We start from the raw sequence: 25,755 nt of genomic DNA on the forward strand, positions 1-25,755 counted from the left end.
GAGTTCCCGATTCCCAACACCCTCGGGGTGAAAAAGGTGTTTCTCAAATCCCGTCTAAGTCTCCTGCCCCCTGGTTATTGAGCCCGCTACGAAGGGGAAAAGTTCCTTCCTATCTACCCTTGTCAATGTCCGTCATCATTTTGTACACTTCGATCATGTCCCCCCTCAGTCTCCTCTGCTCTCCAGAGAACCACCACAACCTAGCCAGCCTCTCTTTTGTTTTAAACAAATATTTTAATAAGGCATTTATGGCTTTGTAACAACAAAACATACAAGTACAAATGTAAACATAATTCAGTGCGTACACACTCCTCCAACGCCCACTGTTCCCGCCTAAACTAGACAAAAATAGCCTAACTCTCCCTACCCCCCTTACTCCCTATCCCCCCCCCCCTTATTGAATCTGCTAACAGTTTAGTTTTCTCTAAAGAAGTCGATAAACGGCTGCCACCTCCGAACGAACCCTACTGTTGATCCTCTCAGGGTGAACTTCATAGCTGGAATGCTCCAGCCTAGGCTACATCCAGGTGAATCTCAGCTCTTTTTTTGAAAAATATTTTATTGAGACATTTATATTATAAATTTTAACAGGATAAGCAACCGCACACCAAGAGAAACAAAACCCAGCCAACATGGCTTACATAAGCAACACCCCAACAGTAATTCCCCACCAACCTAATCTCACCTTACCCAACTCCCCATGCCTCCCCTTTTTAACCCCCCCTCCGGGCGAACCCTAGCATCGATCCCCTTCGGACGCGCCCAAAACATGATTCACAGGCCCATTCGCACGCCGGCCACACCTGTCTTCCGCCCTTCAAAAAACCTGCTCACCCGGGCCACAGTCATATGTGGCCTGTGGACCACCTTAAACTGTATAAGACTCAGGATGCATTGACTCGCCTCAGGGCATCCTCCCATCACCCAGCCTCCAACTTCCAACCCAGCTCTTCCTCCCACTTCCGCTTAACCTCCCGTATCGGGGTTTCCCCCAGTCCATCAGCTCCTTATACATTTCCGATACTTTCCCCTCCCCTACTCCCGTTTTCAACATTATCTTATCCTGTAGCCCCTGGGACGGCAGGTGTGGAAGGGTCGATACCTGCCTCCACACAAAGTCCCTCACTTGCAAGTAATGGAACCCACTCCCACCGGGCGGCTCAAACACCTCTGTTATAGTCCTGGCCTTTTTCTCCAAGATAACCAGATATGTAGTGTTGACAAAGAATATAAAAATAAGAAGTTTGAATCAAAACAAATTTATTTTACCGTACTTACTTTGATTAGATTCGCACACTTTACTATTACTAAACTAATAATGCTGAATCTGTAGTACAGTAATCAATATTCTATCTAACTAATAAACTACACTGTGACTTGACCTTGTGCTATATATCTCCAATCGATTCTCACTCTGCTCACATCATGTTCCCTTCAGCTTCTCCCAGAATTCCTAGAGTTGCTGTTTTATATACCGTGAATTAGTAACGCCATCTAGTGTTTGATTTACACACAGTTTCAGATGTTAACCCTTTACTACACTGGCACTAAAAGTAGCATTACAGCCTACTCCAACTCTGCCAAGCAGGGAAAGACCCCGTCTAAAAACAAATCTCCAAACCGCTCGATCCCCGCCCGCTGCCACACCGAGAATCCCCCATCCAGACCCCTGGGTTGAATGGCCTATTTCTGTGATGTATATTCTCCATAATCCAATCAAAGCATTATGCTGTATCCAGCAGTGAGTTCAAGGCATAATCTAAAGATGACTCAACTTTTCATCCTCAGATTGAGATCTGCAGGTACTCCAGGTGCAAAATAGCTTTGACATTTGGGCAATGTGAGCGCCATGGTAGCACAGTGGTTAGCACAGTGTCTTCACAGCGCCAGGGACCCGGGTTCGATTCCCGTCTTGTGTCACTGTCTGTGCGGAGTCTGCACATTCTCCCCGTGTCTGCGCGGGTTTCCTCCGGGTGCTCCGGTTTCCTCCCACAAGTCCTGAAAGACGTGCTTGTTCGGTGAATTGGACATTCTGAATTCTCCCGAACAGGCGCCAGAATGTGGCGACGAGGGGCTTTTCACAGTAACTTCATTGCAGTGTTAATGTAAAGCCTACTTGTGACAGTAAAGATTATTATTAAAAATGTGCATCTTTAAGGAGTAGGATCCAGACACTCGTGTGGTGATCTTTGTGAGATTGACTTCAGGATGGAAAGCATAATATTCACAAAGGCACTTGAAGCTAGATTCATCAACAAAGCTAAATTTATTTTACACTACTTAAATTAAAGTTCACCACTTATTTCTATAGTAAACAAATAGATTATATTAAGCTACACACAGTAACACTATCTCTATATTCTATAACTATATTATCCCCTCTCTAGCTCTACTCCAGTCTCCTCTCCTCTATTCCACTCTCTCCCAGATGCCTAAGAGTCAGTGCCTTTTATACTACTGTCCCTAGCTCCATCTAGTGGCTTATTGTAATATGACATTAGCTCCTCACAAACTGTACATTTCTATAATGTTAGAACTCGGGCTGCTGATATCTACAGAAGCTGCATAATCATTTTGCTTAAGCACTGTTCCTGTACCTGCTGACTTAGCAAGTGTCAACTCACGTATGGCATTGAGAACTGTTCTTTCGAATCATCAAAGTAAACTCAGCAGTAAAGCGAGGTTCTAATCTCTCTCCATTTCTGTTAATTCTGTTAACCATTAACCGAGGAGCTGCACTATGGAATCTTACAAGCATTAATACATCATATGCAATCTCATGAGATTCTACACTTAAACTCTGCTCGGAGCAGAGCTTCTTGAGAGTTGTTGGAGTTGCACTTATCCAGGCAAGTGGAGAGTATTCCATTACTGTCTTGTGCCTTGTAGATGGTGGACAGGCTTTGGGGGATCAGGAGGTGAGTTACTCGCTGTAGGATTCCTAGCCTTTGCCTGCCCTTGTAGCCACAGTATTAATGTGGCTGGGTCCAGTTCAGTTTCTGATCAATGGTAACCCCCTGGATGTTGATTGTGGGGGATTCAGCGATGGTAATGCCATTGAGTGTCAAGGATCCATGGGAAGGCTGAGGGACTTGAGGCTGTTTTCGTTAGAGAGAAGAAGGTTCAGAGGTAACTTAATTGAGGCATACAAGATGATCAGAGGATTAGATAGGGTGGAAAGTGAGAGCCTTTTTTCTCGGATGGTGATGTCTAGCACGAGGGGACATAGCTTTAAATTGAGGGGCGATAGATATAGGACAGATGTCAGAGGTAGGTCCTTTACTCAGAGAGTAGTAAGGGCGTGGAATGCCCTGCCTGCAACAGCAGTGGACTCGCCAACACTAAGGTCATTCAAATGGTCATTGGATAGACAATAAGGGAATAGTGTAGATGGGCTTTAGAGTGGTTTCACAGGTCGGCGCAACATCGAGGGCCGAAGGGCTTGTACTGCGCTGCAATGTTCTATGTTCTATGTTCTATGCTGGATTCTTTCTTGTCTGAATCATCACGGCATCATTCTCAAATTCCAGCTCCAAGCGCACAGACAGAAATGTCAAGGGAAAAATCTTGTGGGCCTCGGAGAAGGACATCCTGACTGAGCCCAATTCAACCAATGAACAAAGCTGTGCCTAGCTTTACGTTTGAAAAAATTCGGCTTTCGTGGTTTCCTGCTCCTCTGCGGGTGAGGAGGTCTGCTTCCCGGATGTTGTGTCCAAATTGGGAAGGGGGACGGGACAGTCGGGAATGGGGGGGGGATTAATGTGGAAGCTCTAACCTGTGCACCAGCTGTGGCTTGGTGGGTAGGTGCTTGTTTCTGAGTCCGAACATTGCGGATTCAAATTGAAGCATAAAAATTAAGGTTCACCCTTTGCTGCACCCCGCTGACGCTGACAGGGGTGTGCTGCACGGTTGATGAAGCTGTTTTGTGGATGAGATGTTGCACTGAGGCCTTGTCTGCCTTCGCATGTAGGTGTAAAAGGTCCCGTAGCATTTCACAGTGAGCAGCAGGGACCTAAGAGTCTTATATGTTTCAATCAGACCACCATCATTCTTCGGAACCCCAGGGCGTTTAAAAGAGATGAATGCACAGGGAGGTATTTGTGTTGTAGATCCAATCGGAGAAGTGGGAGTGAACTTTCGTCAGCCGTGGGAAAGGTTAGCACGAATGTTCTTCGTAGGTTTTCTAACCTTGCGAGAGGATCAGGGAATCAGCAGAGGAGAAGGCTGTGAGTTGAGATAAGCAGTATGCATTGAAACAAGGCTGTGTGTGCGTGCCGGATAGATCTGGGTCGAAGCATTTGCTGCTTTTGAATGATTGTTAAAGCAGGAGGTCTCCCCTGGTTACCAAATTTAAATTCAGGAACTCTGCAGAAACCCTATTATGATTTGAAAGCTTGTCGAGCTTCTAATTCTCAAATTGCCAGAGTTCTGCGTTATTGAAGATTTCCACCAATTAATTTCTTTAGTGTTCGAGTCTGAGTGCGCTCGCAGTCATGATGTTATCCATTAAAGAAATCTAAATGGAGCTTTAAAAAGTATTCCTCCTGTTCTCTCACTCCCCATCCCCTCCTTCTCCCACTCCTTTAACCAGCAGACACCTGGGAAAATCACAATGAACATAGAACATAGAACAGTACAGCACAGAACAGGCCCTTCGGCCCTCGATGTTGTGCCGAGCTTTGTCCGAAACCAAGATCAAGCTATCCCACTCCCTGTCATTCTGGTGTGCTCCATGTGCCTATCCAATAACCGCTTGAAAGTCCCTAAAGTGTCCGACTCCACTATCACAGCAGGCAGTCCATTCCACACCCCAAGATCTCTCTGTTCCTCCACATTCCTCAGAACCCTGCCGTTGACCCTGTAATCCGCATTCAAATTTGTCCAACAAAAATGAATCACCTCGCACTTATCAGTTAAACTCCATCTGCCATTTTTCGGCCCAGCTCTGCATCCTATCAATGTCTCTTTGCCTACAACAGCCCTCCACCTCATCCACTACTCCACCAATCCTGGTGTCATCAGCAAATTTATTGACCGACCCTTCAGCCCCCTCCTCCAAGTCATTGATAAAAATCACAAATAGCAGAGGACCCAGCACTGATCCCTGTGGTACACCGCTGGTAACTGGTCTCCAGTCTGAACATTTTCCATCCACCACCACTCTCTGTCTTCTATGTGATAGCCAGTTACTTATCCAATTGGCCAAATTTCCCTCTATTCCACACCTCGTTACTTTCTTCATGAGCCGACCATGGGGAACCTTATCAAACGCCTCACTAAAATCCATGTGTACGACATCAACTGCTCTACACACTTAGTTACCTCCTCAAAGAATTCAATCAACTTTGTGAGGTAAGACTTACCCTTCACGAATCCATGTTGACTATCCCGGGTTAAGCTGCATCTTTCCAAAAGGTCATTAATCCTATCCTTCAGGACCCTTTCTATTAACTTCCCGACCACCGAAGTAAGACTAACCGGCCTATAATTATCAGTGCCATTCCTATTCCCTTTCTTGAACAGAGGAACAACATTCGCCACTCTCCAGTCCTCTGGCACTATCCCCGTGGACAGCGAGGACCCAAAGATCAAAGCCAAAGGCTCTGCAATCTCATCCCTTGCCTCCCAAAAAAATCCTAGGATCACCACTTGGAAGTTCCCCTCCGAGTCACTCACCACCCTGACTTGGAAATATATCACCGTACCTTCGCTGTCTCTGGGACAACATCCTGGAATTCCCTCCCTAACAGCACAGTGGTCTACCTACACCTCAGGGACTGCAGCGGTTCAAGAAGGCCGCTCACCACCACCTTCTGAAGGGAAACTAGGGCTGGGCGAGAAATGCCGGCCTAACCAGCGACACCCACAACCCGTCAATGAATTTTTAACAATTCCCCACCACCCATCTGATTCCAAACTCACCTTAACACCAGATGATGTTCACAGGAGAGTGAGGGTAGGGGGTGTTCAGGGGGGTGAGGGTAGGGGGTGTTCAGGGGGGTGAGGGTAGGGGGTGTTCAGGGGGGGTGAGGGTAGGGGGTGTTCAGGGGTGAGGGTAGGGGGTGTACAGGGGGTGGGGATAGGTGGTGTTCAGGGGGGTGGGGGTAGGGGGTGTTCAGGGGGGTGGGGATAGGGGGTGTTCAGGGGGTGAGGGTAGGGGGTGTACAGGGGGTGGGGATAGGGGGTGTTCAGGGGGGTGGGGGTAGGGGGTGTTCAGGGGGGTGGGGATAGGGGGTGTTCAGGGGGGTGAGGGTAGGGGGTGTTCAGGGGGTGAGGGTAGGGGGTGTACAGGGGGTGGGGATAGGGGGTGTTCAGGGGGGGTGGGGGTAGGGGGTGTTCAGGGGGGGTGGGGGTAGGGGGTGTTCAGGGGGTGAGGGTAGGGGGTGTTCAGGGGGTGGGGGTAGGGGTGTTCAGGGGGTGAGGGTAGGGGGTGTTCAGGGGGGGTGAGGGTAGGGGGTGTTCAGGGGGTGAGGGTAGGGGGTGTTCAGGGGGTGAGGGTAGGGGGTGTACAGGGGGTGGGGATAGGGGGTGTTCAGGGGGGTGGGGGTAGATGGTGTTCAGGGGGGTGAGGGTAGGGGGTGTTCAGGGGGTGAGGGTAGGGGGTGTTCAGGGGTGAGGGTAGGGGGTGTACATTGGGTGGGGATAGGGGGTGTTCAGGGGGGTGGGGGTAGGGGGTGTTCAGGGGGTGGGGGTAGCGGGTGTTCAGGAGGGTGGGGGTAGGGGGTGTTCAGGGGGTGAGGGTAGGTGGTGTTCAGGAGGGTGGGGGTAGGGGGTGTTCAGGGGGTGAGGGTAGGTGGTGTTCAGGGGTTGAGGGTAGGGGGTGTTCAGGGGGTGAGGGTAGGGGGTGTACAGGGGGTGAGGGTAGATGGTGTTCAGGGGGGTGGGGATAGGGGGGATTCTGGGGGGTGGGGATAGGTGGTGTTCAGGGGTGTGGGGGTAGGGGGTGTTTAGGGGGTGAGGGTAGGGGGTGTTCAGTGGTGAGGATAGGGGGTGTTCAGGGGGTGAGGGTAGGGGGTGTTCAGTGGTGAGGATAGGGGGTGTTCAGGGGGTGAGGGTAGGGGGTGTTCAGGGGGAGGGGGGGAGGGGGTGTTCAGGGGGTGGGGGTTGGGTGTGTTCAGGGGGAGGGGGGAGGGGGTGTTCAGGTGGGTGGGGGTAGGGGGTGTTCAGGGGGTGAGGGTAGGGGTGTTCAGGGGGGTGAGGGTAGGGGGTGTTCAGGGGGTTGGGGTTAGGGGGTGTTCGGGGGGTGAGGGTAGGGGGTATTCTGGGGCTGGGGGTAGGGGGTGTACAGGGGGTAGGGGGTGTTCAGGGGGTGGGGGTAGGGGGTGTTCAGGGGGTGGGGGTAGGGGGTATTCTGGGGGTTGTGGGAAGAGGGTGTCCAGGGGGTTGGGGGTAGGGGGTGTACAGGGGGTGGGGGTAGGGGGTGTACAGGGGGTGGGTGTAGGGGGTATTCTGGGGGTTGGGGGTAGGAGGTTTACAGGGGTTGGGGGTAGGGATGAACAGGGGGTGGGGGTAGGGGGTATTCTGGGGGGTGAGGGTAGGGGCTGTTCAGGGGGGTGGGGGTAGGGGGTGTTCAGGGGGTGAGGGTAGGGGGTGTAAGGGTGGGGGTAGGGGGTGTTCAGGGGGTGAGGGAAGGGGGTGTACAGGGGGTTGGGTGTAGGGGGTGTTCAGGGGTGAGGGTAGGGGGTGTTCAGGGAGAGGGGAGGGGGTGTACAGCGAGTGGGGGTAGGGGGTGTTCAGGGGGTGAGGGTAGGGGGTGTTCAGGGGGAGGGGAGGGGGTGTACAGGGGGTGGGGGTAGGGGGTATTCTGGGGGTGGGGGTAGGGGGTGTACAGGGGGTGAGGGTAGGGGGTATTCTGGGGTGGGGGTAGGGGGTGTACAGGGGGGAGGGGAGGGGGTGTACAGGGAGTGGGGGAAAGGGGTATTCTGGGGGTGGGGGTAGGGGGTGTAGAGGGTGTGAGGGTAGGGGTGTACAGGTTGTGGGGGTAGGGAGTGGTCAGGGGGGTGAGGGTAGGGGGTGTTCAGGGGGGTGAGGGTAGGGGGTGTTCAGGGGGTGAGGGTAGAGGGTGTACAGGGGGTGGGGATAGGGGGTGTTCAGGGGTGAAGGTAGGGGGTGTTCAGGGGGTGGTGGTATGGGGTGTTCAGGGGGGTGGGGTAAGGGGTGTTCAGGGGGTGAGGGTAGGGGGTGTTCAGGGGGTGAGGGTATGGGGTGTTCAGGGGGGTGGGGATAGGGGGTATTCTGGGGGGTGGGGATAGGGGGTGTTCAGGGGTGTGGGGGTAGGGGGTGTTCAGTGGTGAGGATAGGGGGTGTTCAGGGGGTGAGGGTAGGGGTGTTCAGGGGGAGGGGAGAGGGGTTGTTCAGGGGGTGGGGTTAGATGGTGTTCAGGGGGTGGGGGTTGGGTGTGTTCAGGGGGAGGGGGGAGGGGGTGTTCAGGTGGGTGGGGTAGGGGGCGTTCTGGGGGTGATGGTAGGGGGTGTTCAGGGCGGTGAGGGAAGGGGGTGTTCAGGGGTTGAGGGTAGGGGGTGTTCAGGGGGTGAGGGTAGGGGGTATTCTGGGGCTGGGGTAGGGGGTGTACAGGGGGTTGGGGATAGGGGGTGTTCAGGGGGTGGGGGTAGGGGTTGTCAGGGGGTGGGGGTAGGGGGTATTCTGGGGGTTGTGGGTAGGGGGTGTCCAGGGGGTTGGGGGTAGGGGGTGTACAGGGGGTGGGGGTAGGGGGTGTACAGGGGGTGTACAGGGGGTGGGGGTAGGGGGTGTTCAGGGGGAGGGGAGGGGGTGTACAGGGGGTGGGGGTAGGGGGTGTACAGGGTGTGAGGGTAGGGGGTGTACAGGGGGTGTACAGGGGGTGGGGGTAGGGGGTGTTCAGGGGGAGGGGAGGGGGTGTACAGGGGGTGGGGGTAGGGGGTGTACAGGATGTGAGGGTAGGGGGTGTACAGGGAGTGGGGGTAGGGGATGTTCAGGGGGTGAGGGTAGGGAGTGTACAGGGAGTGGGGGTAGGGGGTATTCTGGGGGTGGGGGTAGGGGGTGTACAGGGGGTTAGGGTAGGGGGTATTCTGGGGGTGGGGGTAGGGGGTGTACAGGGGGAGGGGAGGGGGTGTACAGGGAGTGGGGGTAAGGGGTATTCTGGGGGTGGGGGTAGGTGGTGTACAGGGTGTGAGGGTAGGGGGTGTACAGGGAGTGGGGGTAGGGAGTGGTCAGGGGGGTGAGGGTAGGGGGTATTCTGGGAGGGGAAGTTTGAGTTCAGCTCCTCTCCCAAGTCTTAACCAGTCGTTTTCCACATGTCTGGAGCCTGAGTGAACTCGATGCTGTTGGACTACAGTTCAGCGATGGGCAGTCAGTCACAACGCACCTCACAGCGCGGAGGCACATAATAATAATAATAATCTTTATTAGTGTCTCAAGTAGGCTTACATTAACACTGCAAAGAAGTTACTGTGGGAATCCCCTAGTCGCCACATTCCGACGCCTGTTCGGGTAAACAGAGGGAGAATTCCGAATGTCCAATTCACCTAACAGCACGTCTTTCGGGACTTGTGGGAGGAAACCGGAGCACCCGGAGGAAACCCACGCAGACACGGGGAGAACGTGCAGACTCCACACAGACAGTGACCCAAACCGGGAATCGAACCCGAGTCCCTGGAGCTGTGAATCAACAGTGCTAACCACTGTAGCACTGCTGCCTCACGGTGCCAAGGACCCAGGTTTGATCCCGGCTCTGGGTCACTGTCCGTGTGGAGTTTGCACATTCTCCCCGTGTCTGCGTGGGTCTCACCCCCACAACCCATAGATTTGCAGGGTAGGTGGATTGGCCGCGCTAAATTACCCCTTAATTGGAAAAAAAATGAATTGGATACTCTTAAATTTATTTTAAAAAGATGAACCTAACTGCTTATATCCCCTAATGTTCCTGTAGCTGCAGCAGGTCTGACACCCGAATATGGTCTCCAGGGGACCGGGCTCCATGTCTACATGTAGGACCGTTGTCATGGTGTTGAACAAATAACCTCCAAAAGCGTTCCAGCTTCAGGCAGGGCCAGAACATAATGTACATGGTTAGCAGGGCCCCTTCCACACCACTCATCGATGCCCTCCACCCCCTCAAACAGTCGGCTCACCCTTGAGTTCGTCAAATGAGCCCTATGTACGACCTTCAGCTGCGTCAACCCCTCGCGCACGAGGTTGAGGCATTCACCCTTCGCAGCACCTCACACCACAATCCCTCCTTTCGCGCCGTCCCCAACTCCTCTTCCCACTTGGCCTTAATCCCCTCCATGGACACCTTATCCTCCTCCACAATCCTCCCATAAATTGCCGAGATGACCCCCCGTTCCAGGCCCCCCCCCCCCCCCGTCCCACTGACAGCACCTCCTCAACAACAAGGAGGCGGGTGGTATCGGAAAGGCCGGAAACGCCTTCATCGCAAAGTCCCGCACCTGCATGTACCGAAACTTCCCCTCCCGCACCAGTCCAAACTGATGTATTGGGTACTCTGGATCTGTGGAGACTGCGTTTACCTTAACAGTAACATAGACAGGCTACCAACACTTGTAATAGTACAACTCTATTTTATTTAACTAAGAGCTGTTAAACATACTTGCACTGTGGATCGACATTCTGTTAGATTGACTGAAGACCTGTGCCTAACCTGAGCAGCCTATACTGCTAGCACATGGTGGATGTTTGTGCTACTGACTGCGGGCTCTGTCTGTCTCAGAGGCTGCATCCCGAACGAGCGGGAAAACTAGTGCCCTCTGTCTTTATAGTGACCGTGCCCTAACTGGTGATTGGCTGCTGTGTTGTGTGTGTTGATTGGTCTTGCAGTGTGTCAGTCAGTGTGTGTCTCTGCACCATCATATACTGATGTGTATATTATGACACAAACTTCTCATTCAACTCTTCCAAGCTGACAAACCGCCCACCCAGAAACAGGAGAAGCCTGTCCCAACTCAACATGCCCGCTTTCAACCTCCCCACCAAGCTCGAAAAATTCAATTTCCGAAGTCCTGCCCAGTCTCGGGCCAACTGAATGCTTGAAATCTATAATCTGTTATTTGCATCCACATACTGCCAAGAAACAGGCAGCTGGGGAACCGCAACATCCTGACCCTTGCCTTTAATGCTTTTACACAAACTCTGAGATTCAGCCACCAATTGGTCCACAATTATTTCAACTCATGTCTCACAAGCTGTAGTAAGATATCACAAACCTTAGAGCCACTTCAGATATCTTTCTAGCTTCTCACTTGCCAACTCTTTCTGAGCTCTGTCTGTCTTCACTGAACAGTACACTGTTTTAGTTCCAGTTCTTCTTTGTTCCCTTAACTACAGACTTCTTGGAAACTTCTCTTTATTTCTCCAGTTTCCTTAGCTAGCTGTTCTTTACGTTTCTGGCACTAGCCTTCTTTGCCACTTATTCCAAGGTGTGGCCTTTCACAGAATCCCTACAGTACAGAAGGAGGCCATTCGGCCCATCGAGTCTGCACTGACCCTCTGAAAGAGCACTCTACCTAGGCCTATGCCACCATCCCCATAACACAGTAATCCCACTAAGGAGAAATATAACACGGCCAATCCACCTCACCTGCACATCTTTGGACTGTGGGAGGAAACCGGAGCACCCGGAGGAAACCCACGCAGACACGGGGAGAACGTGCAGACTCCGCACAGACAATGGCCCGAGGCCGGAATTGAACCTAGGTCCCTGGCGCTGTGAGTTAGAGCTTCTTTTAGCAGAGCTGAGAGCTGCTCACCCTGTAGCTTCCTGTCACCAACTGCTATGAATTCAGCTTTCCTACCCCAAAGGTGTCCCTGGTTGCTAAGCAACCACTCACCCCTTCTCCATTTATTTTACATGCTGTAAACTCTAATGGCACAATCAAAACACAGTTTGAACTGAAACCAAAAGCCCCACACATACAAACACCTTTATCTAACATGAATCTAAAATAATAATAATCTTTATTATTATCACAAATAAACTTACATTAACACTGCAATGAAGTTACTGTGAAAGTCCCCTAGTCGCCACATTCCGGCGCCTGTTCGGGTACACGGAGGGAGAATTCAGAATGTCCAATTCACCGAACAGCACATCTTTCGGGACTTATGGGAGGAAACCGGAGCACCCGGAGGAAACCCACGCAGACACGGGGAGAACGTGCAGACTCCGCACAGACGGTGACCCAAGCCGGGAATTGAACCTGGGACCCTGGCGCTGTGAAGCCACAGTGTTAACCTCACTGTGCTACAGTGCTGCCCCAACTATAAGTTTACTCTTCCTTATACAGAATCACTAAGAAACCGCGAGAGCACCTTTCAAATCCACAATATCTACCGAGAAGGGCATGAGAACACCATCGCCGACAAGTTCACCTGCCAACTTACATATCATTCTTATTGGGTGCCAAACTTTCTTCAGTGTTGCTGTATTTACACCCATCCTGAGTAAGTATAGGTGCTGTTGTGCTTTCTTGGTGGTAGCGCGACGTGGGTGGACCAGGACAGATTTTTGGAGATGTGCACCCCTAGGAATTTGAAACTGCTAACCATCTCCACCTCGGCCCCTTGATGCTGACAGGGGTGTGTACAGTACTTTGCTTCCTGAAGTCAATGACTAGCTCTTCAGTTTTGCTGGCATTGAGGGAGAGATTGTTGTTGTTACACCACTCCACTAGGTTCTCTATCTCCCGCCTGTATTCTGACTCGTCGTTATTCGAGATCCGACCCACTATGGTCGTATCGTCAGCAAACTTGTAGATGGAGTTAGAGCCAAATTTTGCCACGCAATCATGTGTGTACAGGGAGTGTAGTAGGGGACTAAGTACGCAGCCTTGCGGGGCCCCGGTATTGAGGACTATCATGGAGGAGGTGTTGTTGATTATTCTTATTGATTGTGGTCTATGGGTCAGAAAGTCGAGGGAGGAGCCAAGTCCTAGGTTTTGGAGCTTTAATATGAGTTTGGCTGGGATTATGGTGTTGAAGGCGGAGCTGTAGTCAATAAATAGGAGTCTGATGTAGGAGTCGAGATGCTCCAGGGATGAGTGTAGGGCCAGGGAGATGGCGCCTGCTGTGGACCGGTTGTGGCGGTATGCGAATTGCAGTGGATCTAGGCATTCTGGGTGTATGGAGTTGATGTGCCTCATGATCAACCTCTCGAAGCACTTCATTACCATTGATGTCAGGGCCACCGAACGGTAGTCATTGAGGCACGTTGCCTGGTTCTTCTTTGGCACCACTATGATGATGATCTTGAAGCAGGTGGGGATCGGAGGTGAGTAGGGAGAGGTTGAAGATGAACACATCTGGCAGCTGGTCCGCGCAGGCGCTGAGTGCACGACCAGGGACTCCGTCTGGACCCGTCGCCTTCCGAGGGTTCACTTTCAGGAAGGTTGATCTGACTTCGGAAGCTGCGACGGTCGGAATGCGTGTGTCCGGGGCTGCTACAAAATCGACAGCGGTTTGATAGTTTCCTGCTCGAACCGAGCATAGAATGCATTGAGTTCATCGGGGAGGGGTGCGCAGCTGCCGGAAATTCTGCTCGGCTTCGCTTTGTTGCCCGTTATGTTGTTTAGGCCTTGCCACAACCACCGAGAATCTGTAACGCTAGTCTGTGACTTAAGGCATAAAAGATGACTGAGGTGATGGCTTCAGAACTGGAAAAGCAGTTCGCAAAGCACATGGAGGTGATGAGGAAGGAGATGATGGTGGCGGTGAAGGTATTGGCGGAGGAGGCGATTGCCCCGGTGAAGGTGGCTGTATCGAAGGCATCGGCCGAGGTGAGGAAGCAGAGCGAGGAGGTGAAGGGATTAGAGGAGGCCATGTCGCAACACAGCGATCAGCTCACCTTGATGGGGGAGGAGCTGCAGAGGGTGATCAAGGCCAACAAAGGCCTGCGAGCTAAATTGGAGGATCTGGAAAAAAGACCGAGGCGACAAAATTCGAGGATCGTGGGCCTGCCCGAGGGGGTGGAGGGCCCTGAGGCCGACTGAGTACTTTGCCAAGATGTTGGCGGAGTTGGTGGGGGAGGGGGAGGAGGCCTCCCGGTACAAACTGCACCTGGCTCATCGGTCGTTGAGGCCTAAACCAAAGGCGAATGAGCCACCAAGAGCAGGGATTGTTCGCTTCCACAGGGACCAAGTGAAGGAGAAGGTCCTGAGTTGGGCCAAGCAGATGCGCAGTGAGCTGGAGCTGGTGTACGTATTTACCAGGACTTAACTGTGGAGCTGGCGAGGAGGCGGGCAGCTTTCGGCTGAGTGAAGACATCTCTGTATAACAGTGGGGTGCGATTCGGCGTAGTGTACCCAGCGAAGTTGAGAGTGACCTAAACTCCAGAGACTTTTATTTCGAGACGGTGGAGGTGGCGGAGGCTTTCGTGAAGGCGGAAGGATTGGAATGGGACTGAGGACTGGTCCTGAATCGAGGGGAGGGGAGTTGGAAGAGTGTATATCATTCTATTTTTTACTTTGTGTTGTTATCTGGGTTAAATGGGGTAGAGTTGCGATTTTTGATAAGGTAAGAGGGGGGGGGGGGCTGTCTTTGTTTTTTGTAGCGATGTTTTTTTCTGGGGTCTGTCACTGGATACGTTTATGTAATAACCTGCACAGGACTCATCCAGGGATGATCGTTCCCCTGCTCACTGGACTGAGTTAATCCTGCACTTGTACAAAAGGCAGGCTGTTGTAGAGCCAGCCAAACAGGAGTGAGGACCCGGTGAATGGTAACTGGGCTCTGTGCATGGATAGTGCTGTTGCTGGAATATAGGACTTTTAAGAAGCTTGTTGGACTCCCCTCGCTTGATAACATTGCTGATGATGATGAATTGGCACTGTTGGCGTGCTGCCTGTTGATGAGACCATCAATTCACGCGAAACAAGGAGTAGAAGTAAACTGTGGCTTTAATAGACGAGAACAGTGCCTGCCTGCGACTGCTCTGCTACTGAGAGCCGCCTTCAGGGCTACTGCTCTTTATATCTCCCCTCAAGGGGTGGAGCCAGGGGCGGAGCCCACAAAGGCACCAACATGATACATTACAGGTAATACCTTACAATGGTCCATAGGTGGAGCCCTCATGGGCAACAGCGTGGTACAGTTACATACATGGTGAATGGTTAATGCAATACAATCACCACACCTGTTTGGCTGAGTTACCTCCCTGGATTTTTTTTATAGATGTAGGAGTCCTTGTTGTTGGGATGCTCTAGGGATGCATGTAGGACCAGGGAGATGGCGTTTGCTGTGGACCGGTTGCGGCAGTTTGCGAATTGCAGTGGATCAAGGCGTTCTGGGAGTATGGAGGTGATGCGCTTCATGACCAAATTGTCCCAAATTATGGGGCGTTGGGAGTTACGGGTTGGAGAGCTGGACGTTGTCCGATGTTTTCTCCCCCCAACCCCTGGCATGCCATGCCGATTGGGCCTTGGGTTGATGTGTCGGATGATGTGGTGCGCGCTGTCCCTGGGTTTAGCTGTTGGCAACTTTGGCCCCTGTGTGACTGGCGAGGGTGTTAGGCTGGACGTAATGATTGGTGGGGTATGCACCGGCCTGTCCTGCTTCCCCGTTTGGTTTGGTTTGGATAAGGTGCCACCGATCTGATGTTTCGGTTTGTCGTCTGGTTGCTGATGGGTTTTGCACCCATTTCATCCTCTCCTCCTCCATGGTCACCTCCTCCATGGTCTCCTCTGCCATGGTCACCTCCGCCATGGTCACCTCCTCCATGGTCACCTCCGCCATGGTCACCTCCGCCATGGTCACCTCCTCCATGGTCACCTCCTCCATGGTCACCTCCACCATGGTCACCTCCTCCATGGTCACCTCCACCATGGTCCCCTCCGCCATGGTCACCTCCACCATGGTCTCCTCCTCCATGGTCTCCTCCACCATGGTCTCCTCCTCCATGGTCACCTCCGCCATGGTCACCTCCTCCATGGTCTCCTCTTCCATGGTCTCCTCCTCCATGGTCTCCTCCGCCATGGTCTCCTCCTCCATGGTCTCCTCCGCCATGGTCTCCTCCTCCATGGTCTCCTCCACCATGGTCTCCTCCTCCATGGTCTCCTCCGCCATGGTCTCCTCCGCATTGTCTCCTCCGCCATGGTCTCCTCCTCCATTGTCTCCTCCACCATGGTCTCCTCCGCCATGGTCTCCTCCGCCATGGTCTCCTCCGCCATGGTCTCCTCCGCCATGGTCTCCTCCTCCATGGTCTCCTCCGTCATGGTCTCCTCCGCATTGTCTCCTCTGCCATGGTCTCCTCCTCCATGGTCACCTCCTCCATGGTCACCTCCTCCATGGTCTCCTCCTCCATGGTCACCTCTTCAAGGTCTCCTTCTCCATGGTCTCCTCCTCCATGGTCTCCTCCTCCATGGTCTCCTCCTCCATGGTCACCTCCGCCATGGTCACCCTGGAGAGGGGTTTGGGGGTACGGGTTCCCCTGCTCATTGGACTGAGTTAATCCTGCACCAGTACAAAAGGCAGGCTGTTGTAGAGCCAGCCAAACAGGAGTGAGGACCCGGTGATGTATAAATGTTGTTGCTGGAATAAAGGACTTTTAAGAACTCGTTGGACTCCCCTCGCTTTATAACAGTTTGTTTGAGGGGGGGGGGGTGTATTTTCTTGTTGTCTTCCTGGGGCAGGGGAGGGGCGACTGGGCAGAGGTCCTCCGCAAGAGCAAACTGAAGTCAGCGAATGAATGGAGGTGTATAGGGGGAGGGGCTGCGGACATTGGAGCCAGTGAGCAGGTTTCAATGGGTCTCGGAGGTGTGAAACGGGGGGGGGAGGGGATTGATACTGGGTGAGGTGTGTTCCAGAGGGAGGGGATTCTGGGAGGGGGGTTTCGATGTTAACAATGGATAGGGGCAGGTCAGGCCCCGTGGGCAGGGCCTGGAGTTATGATGATGGTGGATAGGGAGAGGGATCCCCGGTTAGGTTAGTTACGTGGAACGTGAGAGGGTTGCCAGGGCCAGTGAAGAGGCCGGGGGTGTTCGCGCACCTAAAAAGGCCGATGTGGTATGTTTCAGGAGACTCATTTCAGGACGAACGGTCAGGTGAGGCTCAGGAAGGGCTGGGTAAGCCAGGTATTTCATTCGAGGTTTGATCACAGGATGTGGGGGCTAGCGGTTTTGGTCAGTAAGAGAGTGCGATTCCAGATGGAGAAGGTGGTGGCGGACTAGGGGGGTAGATTTGTGGTAGTAACAGGGGCATTGGTGGGGAGGTTGGTAGCGTTGGCAAGTGTGTACGGCCCTAACTGGGGTGATGTAGGGTTCGTGTCGGGCCATTCCGGACTTGGATTTGCATGAGCTGGTAGTGGGTGGGGACTGGAACTTGGTGCAGGAGCCAAAGCTGGACAGGGCGCAGCTGTGCTCGCTTGCCCATTCGGGGGTGGGGGGGTGTTGACTGGGCTTTTGGAGGAATTGGGAGGAGCGGACCGATGGAGGTTCTCACACCCGAGGGAGCGGGAGTATTCGTTTTTCTCCTCGGTCCAGAAGGTCTATTCGAGGATAGATTTTTTTTTTTGCGTAGTACGGTAGGTACTGTTGGCTGGGGTCAAAGAGTATTCGGCGATAGCGATTTCAGATCATGCGCTGTATTGGGTGGACATGGTGTTGGAGAAGGGGACAGTGCAGAGGCCGGGGTGGAGATTGGATGTGGGGTTGCTGGGAACAAAACGTTTTTGTGAAACGATCGTGAGGGTAATTGAGGAGTACTTGGGTATTAACTGCAGGGGGGAGGTATCGCAGGTGATGGTATGGGAGGCTTTGAAGGCGGTGGTGAGGGGGGAGGTGATATTGTTTAAGGCTATGGTGGATAAGGAGGAGAGGGTGGAGCAGCGAAGGTTGATAGACGAGATGTTGGAGGTGGGCAGGAGACGGGGGATGCAGATCCAGCACTTTTAGATAGAAGGAGGCTAATTTTAATTGGTTATTCACAGGGAAGGCAGGGCGCCAATTGAGGCGGGCAAGAGGAGCAGTGGGAGAATGGGGAGAAGGCTGGCAGGCAAGGGAAATTCTCCAGGTGCGGGACTGGACGGGCAAATTGGTGATGACCCCGGAACAGTTGAACAGGGTGTTTGAGGCGTTCTATGAAAATTTGTATCGGTCGGAGCCACCTGGGGATGTGGGAATTCCTGGACAGTCTGGGGTACGAGAGTTTGGGGGAGGAAGATGGGGCCACATTAGAGGGGTTGGTAGGGGAACAGGAGATAAAGGAGGCAATTGGGAGGATGAATCAAGGAAGGTGGCAGGACCAGAGGGGTTCCCCCCAGAGTATTACAAGAAATTTAAGGACAAGTTGGCGTCGCTGATGGTGAGATGGTTGAGGAGGTGATGAGGAAGGGGGTGTAGCCACAGAGTTTGGGGAAGGCCTCAATTTCCTTGCTGCTGAAGAAGAATAAGGACCCGACAGTGTGGGTCGTACAGACCTATATCGCTCCTGAATGTGGATGCGAAGATATTGGCGAAGGTGTTGGTGGCTAGGTTGGAGGAGTATCTCCCGAAGGTGATGGGGGGGACCAGGTGGGGTTCGTGAAAGGGAGGCAGCTTTATTAGGAGGCAGATTATTAGGAGCGTGCTAAATGTGGCTAAATGCGCCTGCTGAGGGAAAGGAGACAGAGTGGTTGCGCTGGACGCAGAAAAGGCATTTGATCGGGTGGAGTGGGGGTATTTGATTGCTGTGCTGGAGAGGTTTGGGATCGGGCAGAGATTTGTGGAGTGGGTACGGTTATTATTATTTATTTATTTTTAATTTAGAGTACCCAATTCATTTTTCCAGTTGAGGGGCAATTTAGCGTGGCCAATCCACCTAGCCTGCACATCTTTGGGTTGTGGGGGCGAAACCCACACAAACACGGGGAGAATGTGCAAACTCCACACAGACAGTGACCCAGAGCCGGGATCGAACCCGGGTCCTCGGTGCCGTGAGACTGCAGTGCTAACCACTGCGCCACCGTGCTGCCTGGGTACGGTTATTATATAAGGAACCGAGGGCGAGCATCCGCACAAACAATAGGAGTTCGGGGCACTTTGCTCTGCACCGGGGTACCAGACAGGCGTGTCCTATGTCCGCTCTGTTATTTATCTCTGTTGTTTATGCTGGTGGTTGAGTCCTTGGCCATGGCACTGTGCACGGGGGGGGGGGGGGAGGGGGGGGGCTATAAATTCAAGCTGGAAAGACAGTGAAACTTTGTGGTGTCCCGGACGTCGGTGGGGGTGGGGGGCTGCTATTCTGCAGGGCAGTAACCCACTTTAGATATCTGGGGGTGCAGGTGGCACGGGATTGCGGGGGGAGGGGGGTGGCTCCGTGGTACATTCTCACTAACTTGGTGGGAGGGTGAAGGCCAATCTGGCAAGGTGGTCCCATATATCCACCACCTTAAGGATTTGAGGGACCACCATCAGGTGGGAACTAGACACAAGAGAGCTATAACGGAGACTCAATGTTTCTTCGGAATCTTGATTCCCCCTATTGGAGTGGCGTGAGCTATCAAGGAAATACGTAAAGTGGCAACGATCTTAGAAGAGGTAGCCAATGATACCACGGAGGCATTGCTCGAAATGAGCAACGAGATGGTTGCCATAAGAACTACAAGATAGGGCAGCCTTAGATTACCTCTTGGCAAGCGAAGGAGGGGCGTGTGCTGTGACTGGCTCCGAATGTTGTACTTACATCCCCGATAGCTCAGAGAATGTCACTAACCTCGCTGACCATATTTGGAAAGAAATTAAGAAACCTCGGGCGAGGGATGGTTTGATTGGCTATTTGGAGGATCATGGGCGGTCCTACCTGATGCATGGATTGATAATACTTGTCATTATTATAATTGTATGCTGTATAATCATTGGATGCTTTAATCTATGTTGTACGATGGCTATGGTTCGGATGATGCCAGTAGACTCGGCTCATCACCAAGAAGACATCTCGTTAATGTACACCACCGACCAGGACGGAGAAGAGGACGACGTGGAAAAAGAGGGTGACAAATATGATGAAGTGTTTATATAAGAAATGCAAACAAGACAGCAACCGGAATATTGTTGGTCTGAGGAATTGTTAACACGATTCTGGACCAAAAGGAGGAATTGTTAAGGGAAATTTACATTCGAGGTTATTCATTTAATCACTTTATTTTTTTATGTTTAATTATTAGCTTATGCCTGCAATAGTGTGGACTGATGAGTCATTTGATACTAGCTTATGCTTGCAATAGTACAACTGACAACCACGGCAATCTAATTCTGCAATGCCCCGATTAATTGCTGAGTCATTCTGTAGCTGACAAACTGGCCATTAACTATTGAGACACCACTTATCCTTGCAATTGTGAACAAGGATTGCGAGCATTAGATAACGAATGGTTTCAGAGGAATGTGATTGGAAGCTAATTGGTCCTGGGGGGGCCTAATTGGCCCCAAGCTAATTAGGAACTAACAAAGTGTACATGTATAAAAGAGGCTAACTGCCATTGTACAATTGAGAAGGTGACCAGGAGCACTATGGACTGCCTGGCTTTCTCCCAAAAGCTTTTGCCAATAAATTGACTTGACTCAACTCTTTGGTGTGAATAAGTTATTTCCAGTTCAGTACTGAACTGCCCAAAAAACTGCAAGCAAGTGTCGCTCACAGGCAGAAAATCCTTGTTCTACGGGGTCTAAAACTCTAGAGGCATAGGCTACCAGTCCTAATCAGTCGTGGCGTTTCTGTAGGAGCACTGCTGCGAGGGTTCAGTCGGTGATTGCTACTTCTATGGCGTAGGGCAAGGCGGGGTCGGGAATTTGTAAAGCGGGAGCTGTACCTAGGGCGAGTTTTAAATCGTCTATGGCGTCTGTGTGCTGGGGAAGCCAATTCCATGGGATGTTCTTTTTCAGAAGCTCTGAGAGTGGGGCGGCCTTGATGGCAAAACCATCTATATAATTTCTGCAGTATCCGAGTAAACCTGAAAATGAACGGAGTGCACTTACATTATGGGGCAGGGGCAAGTTCACAACGGAGGCAATGCGTTTGTGTTCAATTTTACGTTTACCGTGTCTACATGAAGAGGATGGGAATAGAGAGATACGGACCCAGGAAGTGTAGAAGATTGTAGTTTAGTCGGGCAGCATGGTCGGCACGGGCTTGGAGGGCCGAAGGGCCTGTTCCTGTGCTGTACACTTCTTTGTTCTTTGTTCTTGTAATAGTGATGCCTAAATAAAGTACCTTTTCCCTCAATATCTGTGCCTTTTTGGGGTTTACCTTACACCCGATGGACTGGGGCAGGGTTAGTAATTCGGCCAATAGAGCCACGTGCTCTTCCCTGGTGTCGGTTTGCAGGAGCAGGTCGTCTACATACTGAATTAGGCATTCAGGGCGGGAGAATTTGGAAAGACCAGCAGCTAGCTGTCTGTGGAAAATGGAGGGGGAATTATGGAAGCCTTGGTGGAGACACGTCCACGTGTACTGTTGTCCTTGAAAAGTGAATGCCAATTTGTACTGGCAAGCCCGATCTAGGGGAATGGACCAAAAACCATTGCTGTTATCCAGCACGGTGAAATACTTTGCTTGCACTACCTGCTTAAGCATGGTCGTGGGACTCGTGGTAACGGTGGGTGCTGTTAAAGGGGTAACTTTGTTTAGTTCGCGGTAGTCAATGGTGAGTTGCCACAAACTGTCTGGTTTCTTTACGGGCCAAATCGGGGCATTATTAGTGGAAGCTATGGGTCGAATCACTCCTTGTTTTAACAGACTGTTAATTACCTTTGAAATGTCTCCCTCAGCCTGCTGTGGAAATCCATACTGTTTCTGTGGTTTGGGGTCGGGACCTGAGATCACAATCGTACCTGGAATGTGCTTGTGTTGGGCAAACGCACCTTTGTGTGTGGCTAATACCCGTCTAATGGTGTCGTCTGTGCTAATTGCCGAAGGGTTAAACTAATAGCCCCCACCTGGGCAAATCCTGTTTTCGGAATCTCCCACTGAGAGCGTGACGGGGTCTCTAGCTGTCTTGGACATACGCCAGACACACTTGTTTACGGGGTCGAAGGAGAGGTTATGTGAGTTCATAAAGTCTATGCCTAGGATGTGTTCTGCAGCTGGGGGTAGGTCTACTAGAACAAAGGGGTGGGTAGTGGCTACATTTCCTATCTGGACAGGTATAGGGGCTGTGATCTATCCCTCTTGCATGTGGCCTGTGAATCTACTGAGTGTGATGGTACCTGTGGTGGGCCAGGGTGTGTTTTGGAATAGGTTTGCGGAGTTTAGTGTGGTTTGGGATCCTCCTGTGTCCCAAAGAAAATCAACTGCTTGTCCCCGGACTGTGCCTGTGACTACCGGTCTTCCAACGTCATCCCAGCGCGTGTCACAGACCCATGTTGGAGACTCCGGACACCATCAATCTGAGGAGTTATAAGCGAGGTTGCCTGAACGGGCATTTACGTTATGCATGGGGCGAGCATTGCGTTCGAGCTGTCGCGGCTGGCGATCGTGGTCTGGCCTATTGTTTCTGGGTGGGGGGTTGGGCTGTTGGGGTCGTTGGTGGTGTGGGGGATTTTGTCTGCAATCGCGGGCAAAATGTCCTACTTGTCCACAAGTGTAACATGGACGTCGTGGTGTGTGGGCTGGGGCTTGTGCTCTGGGGTACTGTTCTCGAGGTTCCTCTCTTCTGCCCTCATTTATCCATGCGGGTTCCTGGCTAGTTCTGACATTGCGGCTTCTACTGCGTTCTGGTCCATCTGATCCTGAAGTGACTGTTCCCATGCCCTGGATAGGCATCAAAGTACCCAAATCTCATTATGCATGGTATCTGCCGGGTCATAATTCGTGCAAGCCTTTTTACCCGCTTCAGTGGCATGTGAAACTAATGTACGGGACCATTTAGTGGTGTCTTCCTCATCGAGGTGAGCGGGGTCTAAGTTTCCGTATACAGCCTTGAAATATATCCAGAGGCGACCGGCAAAGGCAGTCGGATGTTCCCCTTTCTTTTACCTACATCTGTTTAGACCCTCTACCGGGTCCCCTTTGTTGTATCCGATAGCATCTAATATTGCGGCCTTCATTTCCTCTAGGGTTCCTCCTCCTACGTTTTGGGGGTCTGGCAAAGCTGACCTTACCGACTGGCTGAGGTTCATTACTATCAATTTAACTTCCTCCCTCTCATCTAATCCGTACATAACCTTTTGTTGGCGCACGTCCGCAAAGAAGCTATGCGGGTCTGCGGTGGGCTGAGATGGAGTCATTTTACTGCCAGCGTCCCTCAAATGAGTTACCGAAAGTGGGGTGATGTAGGTGATATCTGGACCTGCCTGATCCCGAAGGTACACATCAAACCATTCTGAACTGACAGTAACGACTGGAGCTTATCTATCTTCCGCTGGCATTTTACGTGGCCAACAGTGCTCTGCCTTAGTTTTTTAGTGGACTGGTGGAGCGCTCTTAAAGCTGCCTGTAAATCAGCGCATTTCTTTGTTAACTGGAACCTGGCGTTCAGTCTCCTCTCTTATCGAGACTGTGTGCTGTGTGTCTTGGTAGGCCTTGTCGTACTGGGTCTGGAAGCTGCTAAGATGTACTATGCAAGACTGGTGGGCGCAATTAACATCGGCGATTTCCCTGTCTTTAGCGGCTGACTTCTCCCGGAGTTCCTCAAAAATGTTCTCACTTTCTTTACTGTTTCCCTCATTCTCTTCTTCCTTCTCTACTACCTGTCTGCGGGGCGTCTCGATGACCTCCTCGGTACCTCGCAACTGTGCCAAGCCGCACACTATAGCCATTGGCTTTCTAAACTTTGCTGCGTTTTTCTTATATATCTCACAAAGATTCTCCCACCAAGTCTGTCCTATCTTTCCTGGACCTATCTTGGCGTTTGCACAAAAATTGGACCAAAGGGGCCATCCTTTCCCCTTTAAATACTTTCTCAATACATCCTCCCATATGAGGCACTGCTCTGATTTATTAACTACTGTAACCTCGGATTGCTGCTGTGGGTTCATCAACTTCCCTATCATCTGCGCTGCCATCTCTTCTCTACTTAAAATTTGGAACAGGGGGGAATAAGGAGTCGATTGAACAACGGGTACGGCTTACGGCTCTATTCCAGTTCACAATCCCTCTAGATTTGCATGCAAGTCTGACGAGTTTACCTTACCCTTCCCTGTTAGTCACGCTTGCGGTTAGTGCACATTTCCGAAAATCAGTTATTTGGCCGATATGAAACTTACTCTTGTGGTTTGTTCTCTTTCCCAATTTCAACCACAAGCTGTTTCTTATATCAACCAAATGACCAAAGAACCAATATGTTACCTCAAAAACACAGTTTATCAATAACACAAGACTTGTATCTCTATGCAATAAGCACGCGGCTCCGTACTAAACTACACCTAATGACTAAGATGACCTTTACTTAACTTCGAGAGACTGACACTGTGCGAGATAAGGCCTTTATCCGGGTCCACGTGGTCGGTTTGGAAGTGGTTGGGTTCGGCTCAACTGGGCTCGTCCTTACTCCAGGCCCAATGGATCGATAGGGTTCTCGATCACCCTCATCGATCTCAGCCAATTAGGGGGTGGATACCTCGCTAGCTGGGCGGGTCCTAGCTATCATTGCCCCAGGCATGTAGGCCTTTCCAAATAAGGGGGGGTGGCACCGGTTAGTCTGCTACTGTTGTAACTCCTTGATTCAAACTCTATTGTCCTGGGGGAAATGGTGATCGACTCTTAATGGATACGAGTTTCAGCCAAGTCTGGTTTCTTTGCGCAATACACAGAGGCTGTGTACCTGTCTGTGTCCCAAATTGACCATAATTCCCATGGTCCTTTGCAGGTAGCCATTTTACATGGCGACAGGAGGATGGAAGGGTTTTATTATTATTATTATTTTGCAATTCATGGGCATTGTTTATCATGCACTTTCAAGAATTGGATGTGGGGGGGGGGGGGAGGGGGGAGGTTAAGCTCATTGTTTGTGGGATGACCGTTGATTCTCATTTGGTCTATTTTGTTTTGTTGTCTTTGGAATGTACGGGTGATGTTTGGGTTTGAATGTTGAAGGGGATGTTGTTTGGGGGATTGACACTGTGTTTGTTATTGTTGATTATCTTTTGTTGTGTATTTGGTGAAAATGTGGAAAACGGGGAGAATAAAAATTTTTTAAAAAAAGAATATTGCCACACATCATTTCCCTCTTATGCACATTTAAGGACTGTGGAACAGTGTAACTCTGTTTAATGATCTTTAATGAATCAAGCAAATCAGATATGAAACACAAACCTTACCTTGCAGTGTAAATCAGACATAAAACCAAATTATAAGATTACAATTCACATCCCAGGGAGCTCTTCCGGAACCATAGAATTTAATAAAAATAATAATATTTTATCATAGAATCATAGAATTTACAGTGCAGAAGGAGGCCATTTGGCCCATCGAGTCTGCACCGGCCCTTGGAAAGAGCACCCTACCCAAGGTCAACACCTCCACCCTATCCCCATAACCCAGTAACTCACCCAACACTAAGGGCAATTTTGGACACTAAGGGCAATTTATCATGGCCAATCCACCTAACCTGCACATCTTTGGACTGTGGGAGGAAACCGGAGCACCCGGAGGAAACCCACGCACACACGGGGAGAACGTGCAGACTCCGCACAGACAGTGACCCAAGCCGGGAATCGAACCTGGGACCCTGGAGCTGTGAAGCAATTGTGCTACCCACAATGCTACCGTGCTGCCCCCAAGTATGTCACAAGTATGAAGTTACTGTGAAAAGCCCCTAGTTGCCACATTCCAGCGCCTGTTCGGGGAGGCCGG

General features: G+C 51.5%; 1 protein-coding gene across 2 annotated transcripts in view; it reads left to right on the forward strand.

Moving 5' to 3' along the window:
* Positions 1–2,727: 2,727 nt before the first annotated feature.
* Positions 2,728–25,755, forward strand: part of LOC140404448 (hydroxylysine kinase-like) — a 40,738-nt gene continuing 17,710 nt past the window's right edge. The window contains exon 1 of one of the 2 annotated variants that reach the window (XM_072493001.1): positions 2,728–2,849. The gene's annotated coding sequence lies outside the window, so the exon portion shown is untranslated. Of the gene's footprint in view, positions 2,919–25,755 lie in introns of both variants that reach the window. The other variant, XM_072492999.1, reaches the window with a different exon arrangement.

This window comes from Scyliorhinus torazame, chromosome 30 (genome assembly GCF_047496885.1).
Source record: "Scyliorhinus torazame isolate Kashiwa2021f chromosome 30, sScyTor2.1, whole genome shotgun sequence".
Lineage (NCBI taxonomy): Eukaryota > Metazoa > Chordata > Chondrichthyes > Carcharhiniformes > Scyliorhinidae > Scyliorhinus > Scyliorhinus torazame.